The sequence below is a fragment of the Rhinolophus sinicus genome, chromosome 14, assembly GCF_057876585.1.
Source record: "Rhinolophus sinicus isolate RSI-liver-muscle chromosome 14, RSI-T2T, whole genome shotgun sequence".
In the NCBI taxonomy this organism is placed as follows: Eukaryota; Metazoa; Chordata; class Mammalia; order Chiroptera; family Rhinolophidae; genus Rhinolophus; species Rhinolophus sinicus.
In genome coordinates, this window is record NC_142514.1 from 27,049,131 (window position 1) to 27,063,915 (window position 14,785).

Sequence of the window (14,785 nt, forward strand, 5' to 3'; positions counted from 1 at the left end):
CCCCAGCTAGAGCCACACTGTGCAATGTAGGGACAGAAATAGTGGCTGCCACAGCACTGTGATTAAAGAAATCTAGAGGACTTCATGGGAATGCAGTGAGTGACACCCCTGATATCTGCTGCGACCCCTTGGCATAGGAAATAACAGGGACTGAGCTCTCCCGGTTCTGCAGAAAGGGGCTGTTGGGCACAGGAGAGCCAGGTCTACACAGTAAGGGAGCCTCATTTACACCCAAAGGCTGTTTGGTTACACCACTAGTACTAACTAACCCACATTGTGGACCTACCCCCTTCACCCAGGGCACACAGGCATGAATGGTCACTATTTTTGCTCTCAGGAAGTTCCCAGCCTAGTGGAGGTGAAGACAGATGAACCAAAGAAAATTGCTCCACAGTCACTCCCTAAAGCCCTGGCTATGAGAGCAGAGAGGGACCGCTGCATGCTACCCAACAGAGTCAGGAAGGCTTCTGAGAGGAGACGGTATTGGAGTTGGGCCTTGACAGTGTATAGGGGTTCATGAGGTAAAGCTGGAGGAAGAACAAGCCAGGCAGTGAGAAGAACCTGAGCATCAGCTGCAGGTAGGAGGGCACTTTGGGGCTTCCGTGGAGCTAAAACATAGTGTTGTACCAGGGGAAGGGGAACAGGAGGCAGGAGGTCAAAGGTGCTTGTGAAGAGCCTGAGGCCAGGCCAGGGTATTTGCATTTAATCCACACTCAGAACCTGAACATGGGAAGGAAAGTCAAATCCTCACTTGACAAGTGCGTAAGGCGTAAGACAGGGAGGTTAGAGATGAGTGCGACCTCCAAGACTGTGAGACAGTGAGAGAAAATGAAGATTTCACTCTTAAAATGTTTGGTCCCAAGAAAGGGCAGTACCTTCCTCCCTCCATACCTGAGAGGTGTGCTCAGGGGAGCCACAGCTCAGTCCCCTTGACTCTGGGTGGACCTGTGATTTGCTTTGACCGTGAAATGCAGGCTTTAAGGGAGTTGGCAGTTTCTACTTTTCCCTCTGGAAGTTAACTGCCATGTAAAGAAGCTCAAGCTAGACCACCAGATATCTTGGGCACTGTGATGCAGCCATGTGAGTGACCCCTGTTTCAGTACGGGGAACAGAACCACTCAGGTAAACCCAGTCAACCCACAGAATCATGATATGGAAATTGCCATTTTAGGCCATGAGGTTTTGGTGTGCTTTGTTACACAGCAACAGCTGACTGATACTTGGAGGGATGGAGAGATGAGGCAGAGGAGAGACAATTATGAGGGTCAGCAGAAAAACATCATGAAGACAGTACACAGTGTATACACAGAGCCAGGCCTGCAGCTAGAGGCTCTTCGTGTGTGTGGTGGGGAAGGTGCTGCAGACTCAGGGCAGAACCGGAGCCTCTGTATCTTGGAATGTATGGGGCAATGTCAAAAGGCAAAATCCCTTGCTTCTATGTGATTTGACAAACAGCTGTACACCCTCTAAGGACAAGCTGCTTTTGAAGTCAGGGGGAAGAACTCTGCTGGAAGCTTCCTTGGGGGTTCATGGTCCAGTTCCACATAGAAATGAAAGCTGTTCAGAGGAGGGAGAGAGCACATCAGTTGTAGGGGTCATGATAGGCTTTGTGGTAGAGGAGAGCATTTCAATTGTTTCTTCAAGGACAGAAAATTTCCACAAGGGATGATAGGTAGAGAAAGAATTCTGGGAAGAGGAGACAGCATGTACAAAGGCACAGAGGATGTCAGAGCACAGGGGCATGTGGGGAAACTGGGAGAGGTAAGTTTGGGGCTCGCAACGAGGGCAGTGGCTCCAATGAGGTTCCTATGAGAACCCCCACAGATTCTGAGGAAGAGTTGAATTTCTGTTCACTACCATTACTTTGCCCTCTCACCTGGGGTTCATGGGCCGCCTGACAGAATTGCCAAAAGCCTGGCCCACCACGCTCTGGCAACCTTACTTCAAATATTTAAAACCTTCCTAATCCATGCAGAGAGAGGGAACTTGGGAGTCCTGGAGCCATGGCTTCTGGTCCGGGAGTTATGACCCACTAGCTGTGTGACTTCAGGCAGATTATTTAGCTTGTCTGAGCTTTATCTTTAAAATTGGTTTACTTTACCTGTAAAGGAGGAATCTATAACATTACCCACCTCACATGTTAGCTGTGAGGATTAAAGGTAAGTGTGTGACAGTATTTTGCCTTTTTTTACATAGCACTTTTTTCTCTTCCCCACTGTCTTTGATTCTAAAGGAGAAAGTTTGTCTAAACACTCCTAGTGTGTTGCCAGACCCGCCTCACCCTAGCGGGGACTTTAGGAGGGAAACTACCTTGTGTGGCCCTCTCTGTATCTCTCTTCTCTTCAGTGTCTGCCCCCTGGCAGGGCACACACATTCTGCTCTGCTCTCTGCCACACTGGGAACCCACAGTGCTCAAGGGCACAGGAGTCTGCCGATGGGCCCGTGGAAGTCGAGAAAGGGTACAGAGGGTGAAAAGTGGATCTGAGGGCAAACAAAGTATCTAGCACATCACCTATAGGAAATCATAGGGTATTCATACAAGTGAATAACATTCAGCCATTAAAAGTCACGTGGCAAAAAAATATGAAAAGGAATTCATTCCATCTTTCAGTGAAAAGTACATAGAAAACACACAACATAATACAATATAAAAAACATATACCCACATAGAAAAAGCTTAAGGAGGTTATTTCTGGGTGACACAACTATGGGTAATTCTTTTTTTTCTTTATTCTCTGAATTTAAAAAAAAATGTCTGTACGAGTACATTTTTGTACGGACAAACCCATTATTGCGGTTTGAGTGGACTCAATAAATGTTCCTGTTTTCCTCAGTTAGGCTCTGAACTAACTGAGAATACAACAGAATAAGACAGGTAGAGATCAAAGTATCAATTTTATTATTAATACTGCAGGGTTGGCAGGGGGGCTTAGCTGTACAGTGACAATGGGCTTCCTAAAAATGAAGCTCTGAGTTAGACAGACTTACACAGGCAGTGTGATCAGGTGCCCCTACAGTGGAGGCAAATGCCCTTGACATCAACAACAGCAATGGCACCGTCATCATCACTACTTACTGAACAGTTACGATGTCCGAGAGACTGTGCCGAGTGTTCTGTGTGCATTAGCACATTTAATCCACACAAGAATCCTGACAGGTATGTTTCATTATTCTCTTTTTTCAGGTAAGGAAATAGGGCACAGAAGGTGAAGTCGTTTTCCCAAAGTTACATAGTGGGCAAGGTGGAATATGAAGTCGGGGCATCCAAGTCTAAAGTCCATGCTCTTCCCATTTGGAGGGACTGTCCCTAAGGGCATATCTATGAACCTGCTTGTGAGGGGGAAAGAAAGGTCTGGCTGTAGCACAAGGATTTGAAACAGGTTCAAAGTCAGACACAAGAGATTTCCAAAACCACTTGTGATGAGGTGCATATTGATGGAACACCCACCAGACACTTTGTCCTGGCACACAGCACAGCATAGTGGGAAGTCAACTGGCCTTGGATTCTAACAATCTGGGACCCCAAAATGATTGTGTGACCCCAGAAAAATCCAGCTCCTTCTGGGCCTCCACTTCTCTATCTGTGAAGTGAGGGTGTTTGGGCAGGTTGGCTGGCAGGTCCCTTCTAGCTCTGCTTTGCTGACATTCTCAGGAGGCTCTGAGGCCCCAAAGCCAGGCTGAGTTGTGGTCCTGCTGGGCCTGAGTGGAGGGGAGCCTGGATCTGCCTAGCAGAGCTCACCCTGAGCCCACAGGCAGTCGGTCATGGTCAGAAAAGAGGTTTAGTTCTGAAAACAACACTGTTTCATCCAGCAGACATCTCCTGGCCCAGCTCCCACACTCAGCTGAGTCCAGGAGAGAGCCAAAGACAAATTAATACATAATAAACTTTTCCCCTAAATTCTCTGAGAGGCCTGACAGAACCTAGATCAGCCCACTTTGAGGACCACAAAGTAAAGCAGCAGCAGTGGATATGAAGTAAAAGACCATGGAAACGGAAGGAGCTGCCACCACTATAGCCAAAGTAAGAGCTCAAGAAAATGGTGGCACATGTGATAGCTAAGAACATGTGAGGCCCCAGTGCACAAAGAATCCTTTCAGCATTGGTCCCAGCATCCTCTCTGCCCCCACAGGCTACATATCATGAACACCTGCGACTTTCTGCCCAAACCTTTCTCTTTGGAAGCAACCCTCAACCAATGACAGAGACAAACCCCCAGCTTCCTCAGCCCTTGGGTGAGAGAACTCTGAGATGTGTTCAGACTATCTTCCAGAGTTCCCAGGGGATCAAGCTCCCGATGACCTCAGTGGAACAGGCAACACTCTCCCTTCACTTGCTTCTTTGCCTTCCCTGTTCCACTTTGCCAATCCCCCACTGATATTTCCTGAAATCGGTTCCCAAATAAACTACTGGGACTTGATTCCTTGTTTTAGTGCCTTTGTAATGGGTCAGCCCTGTTAGGTTAAACTCCATTTCCCAGAATTCCATTTCTTATATGATTCTGGTTAAGGTTGGCCACAAAGAAATTCTTGTGGGAGATTTGGAGGGCAGAGGGAAGCAACAGCCGTTTTGTAGCTCACACACATTGTGGCTGAGCAGCTGACAGCCTGTTGGCATGAGGGCCACACTTGCTCCACTTCCCCTGGACTTTCCTTAGGCTTCTCTGACCACCAGCTCAGGCATATGTGTTTAGCTCTGTGACAAAGGAGGACACCCCATACCATCTAAGGCAACATGAATAGGCCCCAATATCAGAGTTCTCATGGGATCCCAGCTTATCCTTACCCTTGCTCTCCCTCACTTTCCATCCATCTTCCCTTCTGGGCTGTCTGCCCTGTGGACTTCAGCTTCCAATACCAGGCACCGTCACCACAGCCTTACAGAGACTCCCATGATGTGTAAGGTCCAATCCTTGTAACAATTCCCTTAAATGTAGATATGTGTTCTCCCAGAAGAAAAATCAGAGACAAAGTATACCAGCAAAGTATACCAGCGAGGGTTCCCGCAAACCTCCTCTAGGAGATGTACATGGTGGTTTTGTTTCTTCCTCGTGGCAGTTGCCCCTCTCTGATTGAATTTTCACCAATACACCTCATCTCAGAATCTGCTTCACAAACCAAGACAGGCAGGAACTCCCAGGATCCAGTGGGATGAATCAGTTAGAGATGGAGTCCCCACAGATAGACTGACACAGAGTCAGGGACATAGCATCCTTAGGACAACACTGAGATGCCATTTGACCCTCCCCGCTCCGGCTGGTGGGACCCATATGCTACATAATCAACAAACCTCACACTTCCTCCTGTTCTAAGAAAACAACATTGGCGAACTCTCTAGCATCCAACAAGAAATATTTCTGTTAAAATGTCAACAGCATTATCACTTTGATTGTAGGTGGTGGCATATTCCCTGACGCTCAAAATCAAGACCCTCAGTGCAGATTCAGCCTATTCTCTGGGGTTGAATCCGAAACCGAGTTCCCAAGAATTAGAAAAGAGCCACACAACACTTTATCCAGCGAAAGGAGTTTAAGGGTCAGCTGGAATCGGGCTGGGACTTTCTAGGGATTCTAGAAGGTTGGCACCTGTGACACTTGGGGATCCTCCAGCTTCACAGTCACCATCTCTAAGCAAAGTTGTTTGTTCTCTCCTTGGCTTTCCCACACGATTCTGAACAACCATGCATTGACTGGCCCATATACCACCAGGTCACAACTGCCCCTGAGCTTGTGAAGAGCAAGACGCTGACGCAAGCCAGCATCCCTGGCCCACAAGGCAGTGCGTGGACCAAGTTTAGTGCCTGAGATCAAAGAAACGGCGCCAGGTATCTAGGCTCTTGTGGTCCCAGAACACTGACCCTGGAAGAGCCCTCCAAGAACTTCTAGTACTCCAACCCCTCCCCATACAGATAAGGAAACTGAGGTCTGGGAAGGAGAAAGGTACACACAAGGAAGTACTTGAAGACAGCATCATGACTTGTTTGTCTCTGTTTTCTCAGAACCGGCACAGGACCAGACACAGAGCAGGCATCAATAGCTGCTGAATAAATGAATGAATGAACAAAGGAATGAATGAACTCAGCTAGTCGTAACAAACCTAGAACTGGAAGTCAAACCTCTTTCTTCCTCTTTCTTCATGCCTACCCAACTCATCCTCAAACTTCCATTTGACCAAAACTACAAATGCCCTTCCATTATGTACCCAGAATTCTCTTGGAATATTCACCCAGAATCCCCTTGGGTTGCTCACCTGGAATCCTGGCTCTTCATCTCAGAAAGTAGAACTTTCGGAAGACCAACCAAAGGCATTTTGAGGGCAAAGGCGTGAAAATTCTGGCTGCTAAAACAGCTTTTCCAAGTGCATTGGACGAAGGTCTCCAGCTGTGAAAAGGAGCATAGAATTAAGACAGCTTTCAGTCCTCACCACCACCTCCAGCCCTGCGTTCCCCACATAATGGTCACTGGGAGATATTAGCATCTAAATTATTTTAAGGAGATATAATAAGATTCACCCAGCAGGCCATTAATGACGAAAGAGATTATTGCTGGAAAAAATCCAAGACTGACTTTGAGCAGAATTGGTTCATCGAAATGACCCTTTCCCTGCACCTCAGATGATCCTGGTCCCCAGAGATTATACAGATTTGAAAAGTAACTGCCTTGGAACATGCTCACGTTTATGCAAGAGGATCTTGCGGAAGGAATCTCTGGAGAATTAAGGTCAGGAGTGCATAGCAGTGAGATAAATGAGATGTTCCCTGAATCGTAAGAATCCTCTGTGGCAGAATTTACAGGAAGTATCTCCAGTCTCCGTATTTGGCAGGCATCCAGCCAGAGTTGTCAAGTATTAGATTAATTTTAATTCAATGCAAAAAACCACATTAGTGTAGTGTTGCAATTGAGAGTTGAAACATACAAAAAGCCAAGAGTCCTTGAAGTGAATCATTCTAAAACCTGAGCATCATTTCAAGTGTCCATCAAAAAAGGCACATGCTTTTCAGGACATTCCCCAGCTATCTGCCACTTTCGAATTGTACAATTTAGCCGGGTAAATGAGCCATTTGGCAGTGACCTGAAGGTATGGAGCTGTTGATTAATGTTACTTCACAGGTCCTGGTCACAGGAGTTAAGGTTCAAATTCCTTGATGTGGCATTCAAGACCCTCCATGATCTCGTTTCCAATGCCTGTCACAACCTCATCTTTTAGGACAACCCTCCATGTTTTGTAGGCTGCAGTCGCGCCAGCCCTTTGATTACCACTGGTAATCTTCCCGCCACACTTGACTTGCACTCCTCACTTAATCTGCTCCACTCAGAGCCCTGGAAGGGAGCAGCCCCAAATACCATGCATTACCAGGGCACCCCCTCTTCCAAGCCCCAGCTTAGTGTTGAGGGGGAGCAGAACATCAACCCCTGCAGGATCCCAGAGCTGATGGAAACTCATTACCTTACAGCAGACTGGCCTGAATTGAAGAAGCTCTGACAGTTAGGAAATTAGAAAACTCTTGGGACAGAGATTATATGGCCCTCAGCCAGCTCGAGTGAGTACTAGAATCCAAGACTTAAAAGAACTTGGTGGAGCAGAGGTACCCATTCCTAAACCAGCATTCCTGATGGGGGTGGGTATTTGGCCACGATGAGTGAGTGATAGGCTACTGATGGAAGGGAAGGGCAGGTGAAGGCATGAGAAGTCAGTTTCCTTACTTGGGTCTCGTTTCCCTCATCTGTGTAAGATGGGGGACCAGAGTTGGGGTGGGAAATAACCGATTAGTGTGCCCCATTCTCCCTTCCCCCTTCCGTGGCAGAAATTGCTAATGGAGTACCACGTCTTTCCTCCCAACACAGCTTCCAAGTCTGTCTCAACACAGTATTCCAAACAATCACTACAGCCTCCTTGACTATGAAACTATTTGCCAGCCCTAGATATGCTCTACTCTCCCAAGTATAAAGAGAAGTGTAGCGCATGCCCACCTTTCAGCCAGCAATGGCCCGCTCTGTCTTTCTCACATGGAATCTCTCTGACTCTCACCTTCCTGCCTCCTTCTGTCACTTACAAGGACTCTTGTGATTACATTGGGCTCACCCAGGCAATCCGGGAGAATCTCCCCATCTCAAGATCTTTAATCACATCTGTAAAGTTCCTTTTGCCATGTAAAGTAACATATTCACAGGTTTGGGGGGTTAGAATGCAGACATCTTGGGAGGCCACTATTCTGCCCACCACAGATAACCTCATGGGATTGTGTCTAAGGATCAGATAAGATGATGCATGCAAATAGCTTAAACCCAGTGCCCAGTACTTGGTAAACGCTCAGTAAATATAACTCATATACTGTTATGTTCTCCACCCTCACCCTGTACTTACTGCAAATAAGTGTTCAATAAATATTAGAAACTATCGTTGTTGGTATGTCCTTGAGCCTCCCAGCACTGCTCCTTCACATTGCTTCACTGGTATTTGTTATACTATATCGTACATAATTGTTTACATGTCTCTTCCCCATCTCTTCAAAGAAAGCAATGCAATAGCCTCCCCCAGGCCTGGCATAAAGTGGGCTCCCAGGAGAGAGGTTCCAGGAAAGGCTAAGTAAGGACAGAAACTCACGGCTCTCAGGGCAGTGGGCATAGCTTTGGGGTGGATTCCAGGCCTCTGATTCTCGGGACAAAGGTGAGGGCCACCATCCAGCCTTCACTGGTGGCCCACTGAGCTGGGCAGGAGAGATTGAGCAGCATGACCCCACTTCTGCCCCTTGATAAGATGCCAGTCTTCTAGAGGAAACGTCCAACACAAACAATTAACCTTGATGTGCAGGAGCCATGCTTGGAGCCGAGCGGGAGCTCGGTCTGCATTTGGGCAAAGAAAGAAATGCATGACTGAGATATCAGCCACTGGCCTGGAAATTTTCCATTTAGCAACGTCACTCTCTTCTGTTGGGAGAGCACGGTGCTCTCACACATGGATGTGTATCATGTACACGTGTGTGCGCATGTGCATGTATATGTTCGTGTACACATGCGTGCACACAGAGTCGCGTGTGCATGGGCGTGCACACACATGAACACACAGGCACACGCACACTACCGTCCAGCCGTATGGACTACCTGACTTCCTGAACTCATCGTGCCCTATACTGGCCCCCCTCCCAAGGCCTTTTATACCTGCTACATCCCCTTTCCGGAACATACTTTACCCTTGACTGTTTTCACCTAGCTGCCTCTTTTCCACACTTGAACTTTCAGCACTCAATATTTATTGTAAATGACGGTTTACTTTTTTGCCCGAGCAACAAAATACACAAGTCTATTTTGCTTACGTTTATACTCTTAGTGCCTAGCATGGGCCTGTCATGACTGTTTGTAAAATGAAAGGGGAGGTGGGTGGATGGATGGATGGATGGATGGATGGATGGATGGATGGATGGCCATAGAAACACATCGTTAGTTCCTACCCAGGCTTACTGCAGGGAAACTGTTTGAGCCTCGGTGCCCAGGATATCTTGTCTGTGCCCCAAAATGGCCATAATAGTTTCCTATGCACCGGTTCCTCCAGGGCTCTTGGGGTATCTCCAGAATAAGGAATTAGGGGCACCCCATAGTTTACCTGTGCTCTAGAAGCACATTCAGAACCTGCAAATATTATCCCAGCAGGACAGCCCCGTCCTCTCGTGGACATTTAGAAACACTGTGACTAAGTGAAAGCCCATTGCTGATAGCGTATCGGGGAAATCTCCATGAGCTACAGTGCCTTGTCCCGCTCCAAACTGATGGCCACGCCACGCTGAGAGATAACAGCATGAGGGCTCCTGGGAGGAGCTGGTGGCTGAGGACAGGGATGAAAAATGGCTACTTCGAGCTGGGTTTCCGTGTAGGTTTGTTTTGAGACAGAACAAATGAGGTTCCTGCCCTTGGGGAAAGCATTGTTCAGACTTTTCTCTCTGGGAAAGACAGGAGTAGGGGGCATAGCCTGGATCATTTATAAAACTTACATGGCCCTCCCCCCAACACCACACCTCACTACCACTCCTCCACCCCCACGCCCTGAATCTGGCACCTGAGAGAGCTCAGAAAACCAGCCTCCTGACAGTCTTACTCTCTCCTCTGTCCTCCATGCCAAGCCTGCTCCTTTTCCTGGGGTTCCCCCTTGGTGAATGATGCCACCATCCACAAACCTCATAGCTCACAAACCTGTCTTCCCAAAATCTCCCCTCATTCTCCTCCTGCCCCTCCCCCATCTCATGAGCCTTAAGCCCTGTCAGTCCGTCAGTCCGTCCTCTTAAATAACTGAATGCTCCTTGCCTTCCACCACATCGCCCCATCCTGAATCAGCCCTGGCATTCCAATCTGAACGGTTGAAAAAGTATCTCACAGCTCCCCCACTTTTTCAGCCTCTTCCCAACTCAACTCATTCTCCCAGAGTCATCCTTCTAATATACATTATTCCTTTGTGCAAAAGCATCATTTGAGCACCTACTATGTGCCACGCCTTTTGTTTAGTGCTGAGAATGCAAACACAAACAAGACACAGGGCTGGGTATCATTCTCCTGTTCAAAGGCCTTTGATGGTCGGCCACTGCCTGCACAGCAGAGTGCATTGCCCTTAGCACGTCAGCAGGACCTTGCAGGACGAGTCCTCAAATTAACCTCTTTGGCCACAGCTCCCCCCAAAAGCCCAAAGGTTCGATCAGCACAGAAGAACTCACTGTCCCCCACACCACACCCTCTCATGACTCCGTGCCTTTCTTTCTCCCACTTCCTTCTTTCTTTTCCCCTTATCAAAGTCCTCCCCATCCTTCAATGAGAAATGGCTCCAGTGACATTTCTTCTGTGGAGTTGCCATAATCCTCCAGGTTGGAATTAATCACCCAATTCTCTTCGCTTCTAAAACCAGCATTATAACATTTATTTCTTCCGGGTTTGTGTCTTAGGTAATGAAGTGGAAATTATTATCTAACGGCTGCCACCAGGATTTCTCTTAGGGAGGAAAATGTTGTCCTTTGGGAAAATACCTTGAACTCTAGTCCCCAGGTCCTTCCCTTGGGGTTCTCATCTGTGTTCCTGGGAAGGAGGGAGGGAAGTTCCCTCTATGTACTGCCTCCCCCAGGGTCTTCTCTGAGGAGACGGCACGGAGCAGAAACATGAATGAAATGAGCGAATTATGGAGGATAGGCCTTCGCGCGGAGTAAACGTGCGCTGGGGTGAACTATTGTGATGGAGTCAGGGAATTAGATGCTGTCACTAGTGTGTAATCTTCTTAGGGGCACAGGAGCCTGCGCAGGGCCACCTGTGGATCATGTCTGCAGGAACCCACATCAGCACATGCGTGCACCACAAGTTCTGCCCTCAGTTTCAGGAGCTTCACAGACCTTCTGAAGCCTTGCTGTAAAGATCTGGTGGGGAGGAAACCAGTCAGTACATGGCTGCCTTGAAGCACAAAGGTGAGGCTGGAAGAGGCAGAAGATGAAGCCAGAGCCACAGGCAGAAGACTGGTCAGAATGGCTCTTGAATGACAGGGGGCTTGGGCCAGTTCTAAGTTGATGGGCTACCATTGATATGTGATGTCAAAGTCATTAGAGGATGCAGAAAGATTTAGGAAGAGATGCAGACAAGAGATGATACGAGGCAGCAAGGACAGGGAGAAAGAGGACGAACTGAAGAAACGTCTAGAAGAGTTGTATTAGTTTCCTATGACAGCTGTAACAAATTAACACAAATGTCTTGTTCCCACCGAGTTCTGGATGCCTGAAGTCAGTTTCAGTGGGCTAGAGGCAAGGTGTTGGCAGGAATGGTTCCTTCTGGAGGCTCCAGGGGAGATTCCCTTTCCTTGCCTTTTCTGGCTTCTGGAGGTTGCCTGCATTCCTCATGTCAGGACCCCTCCCCCCACTCATTCCAACCTCTTGTTTTGGTCATCACATCTCCTTCCTTTTCCATAGTCTAATCTCCCTCTGCCTCCCTTGTATAAGGATGCTTGTGATTACATTTAGAGCTCACTCAGATAATCCAGTATAATCTCCCGTTTTAAGATCTTTAAATCAATCCCATCTGCACAATCTTGTTTGCCATATACGGTAATAGTCACAGGTTCCAGGAATTAGGACACAAATATCTTTGGGGGCTGTTATTCAACCTACCACAGGGTTAGACTGACAAAACTTGGCACTATATGGGGTTGTGTGAGCTGGAGGGATGGAAGGTGTCCAGGAGGCTGTGCGGTGACCAGCTTGAGCTGCCACCCAGGGCTGCCTCCATTCATCAACACCGAGGGCAGAGAGCAGGGGCCCCCTATCAGATGTGTCCTGCAAGCCACCCAAGATGGCCTTCAGGTCTAGAGTTCAATGGTGCCTTCAGGAATGGCCCCAGAGGGTGGAGAGCCTGCTGTGAATGGTGGGCTAGAAGAGTAAGACTGAGAAGAGCCATGGAGGGAGGATGGGAGCTTGAAGAGAGATGAACAGCCCATGAAGGAAACCAGAAGCAGCAGCCAGAAAGGCTGAAAGAAAAGCCCGTGACTGCAGTGTCGCAGGTGCTGTGGGGATTTTCAAGGTGAGGCGAGTCATTCCCGGTGTGGTGTCTGAGGCAGCAGAGGTGAGAAGTAAAGATGAAAACAGAGGCATTGCCATTGGATTTGGCCATTAGCAGGTTTTAGGGACATGGAGGAGCCAAAAGCTAGACTGCACAGGACCAAGAAGGGAAAGCAAACTGTGAAATCCACTAGAAAAGAGACAATGATTTTTTAAAATAAGTAAATAATTACTAGCCTTCATCAATTGCCTGCTCACCTACCATGATCTCAGTTCTTAATCTACACATCGACCCAATGAGAAGTTACTATGGTTGTCTTTGTCACAGGTGAGGAAACAGGCTCAGAGGGTAAAGGAGCTTTCCCAGCATTATACTTGCCAGGAAGCGGCAGCAGAAGGATTCAGTCCCAGGCTGGCTGGCTGCAGAGCCCTGGTTATAAGCCACGAGGCACCTTGGCCTCCACCTGCTACCTTCACACACTTTCCACGGGTCACCAGCTGGGTCATCCTAGGCTCAGACACCAGACTTTTAGCAGCCCATATGTAGGGGTGGGCTGCGTGTGACTCACTCCTCTGCCTCCTTCAAGGTGCCTGGAGAGTCACTTATTTGTACAAACTTCCATGTAAAAATCCTTCCTGCCCTATAGAAATCCTCCTGAGGCAAGATCAGAAGCTGTGGCCTCTTGTCCCAGACTTCTACTGAGCAGGAGGTATGGTGGCTTTTACTGGTCTCCCTAGAGGTCCCTCTGCAACATCACTAGGCAGTCACAATTCATCCCTGGGACCGCTGAGCTCAGAGAACGTGTAGAACACAAGGACCGCTCAGGATCCCGGCACCTGGGACCAGCATACCCGCTACCTGGGCTCACACAGCATTTCTGTGCGGCATGCTGCCACCTGCACAACCGGGCTGGTCCTCCAATGCTCCAGTCACACAGATGAGACCCTTTCCATTGTGGGTGGCCACCAGAAGACACCTTCCAGGACCAACCAGGTCCACTCTGACCCCAACCTCTGGTCTTAGCCACAGCCTAACCTCTGCCAGGCTGCGGTGGCAAATGGCTGTCTGCTTGGCTAGGCTCCTGCCAGGAGTGAGAGGGATGGAGAAAAAGGAGACAATCTCTGTTTACCCTGTGTTCTTCTCAATTGTTTGGTGTGAGACCTTTGCCATCAATCTCTATACATATTGAGAAAGAGATAGTTAAGGGCACAGGTGCTGACATAAGATACCTGGGTTCAAATCTGGCTCCTTTACTTACAAAAAGGGGACGCTGATGAATTTTTTTACCTCTCGGTAGCTGAATTTCCTTATCTGTAAAAGTAGGATAATACTAATAAAAGTGTACCAAGTTAAGTGCCTTAACTATTACCCTTGTACAGAAGTTAAAAGATGCAATCAATCTGGTTTCGAATCCCAGCTCCTATTAGCTGTGCAGCCTTGGGTGAACTGTAAACTTCTCTGTGTCTCAATTTCCTCATCTATCAATAAGGCTGGTGATCATAACCATATCTACCTCATTGAGTTATTATGAGGATTAAATGAGTCAGTGTTCCTCAATCACTTAGAAAAGTGCCTGGTGCAGAGGAAGCACTGTGTAAATCTTAGATATTATTATTTAATAAACATTAGCTATTATTATAAATAAACATTGTGTGGTTTTTACACAAACAAGATCATATTGTCAATATTGTTCTGCAACTTCTGATATTGCTAACAATGTGTCTTGCATTTCGCGGAGGTATTTTCATGTCAATACTAAGGGGGTACCCTGCTCTTTTGAAACACTGCCCCCCCGGCTTACTGCACTGAACCATAAGAAGGAAGAACCCAGCTTATTTAACTGTTCCCCCTATTGGTGAGCACTTAGGTTGTTCCTAAGTTTTCACTTTTATAAACCATGTTGCAAGGTCATCCTTGCTCTCTGATTACTCATGTGAGTATTTCTCTGGGACAGGTCACTATAGGGGCATGGGTGCGTTGCAAGGTATGTGCATTTTACTTGTTGATGGATGCTAAGTGGCTCTCTAAAGAGGTTCAACCAATTCACATTACCACGTGTAGTGCATGAGACTACTCATTTCCTCCCCCTCCCCCTACATGAGATATTTTATCTATATTTATACATTTCTATAAGTCTTAAAGGGACATAAAGCTCATGTTACTATGTATTTCCCTCTTTCTCGTGAGGGTGAGTATCTTTTCATATGTTTCTAGCCATTTGTTTTTCTCTTCTGTGAGCTGCCTATTTACAGCTTTGGTTTGATTTTCTGTTG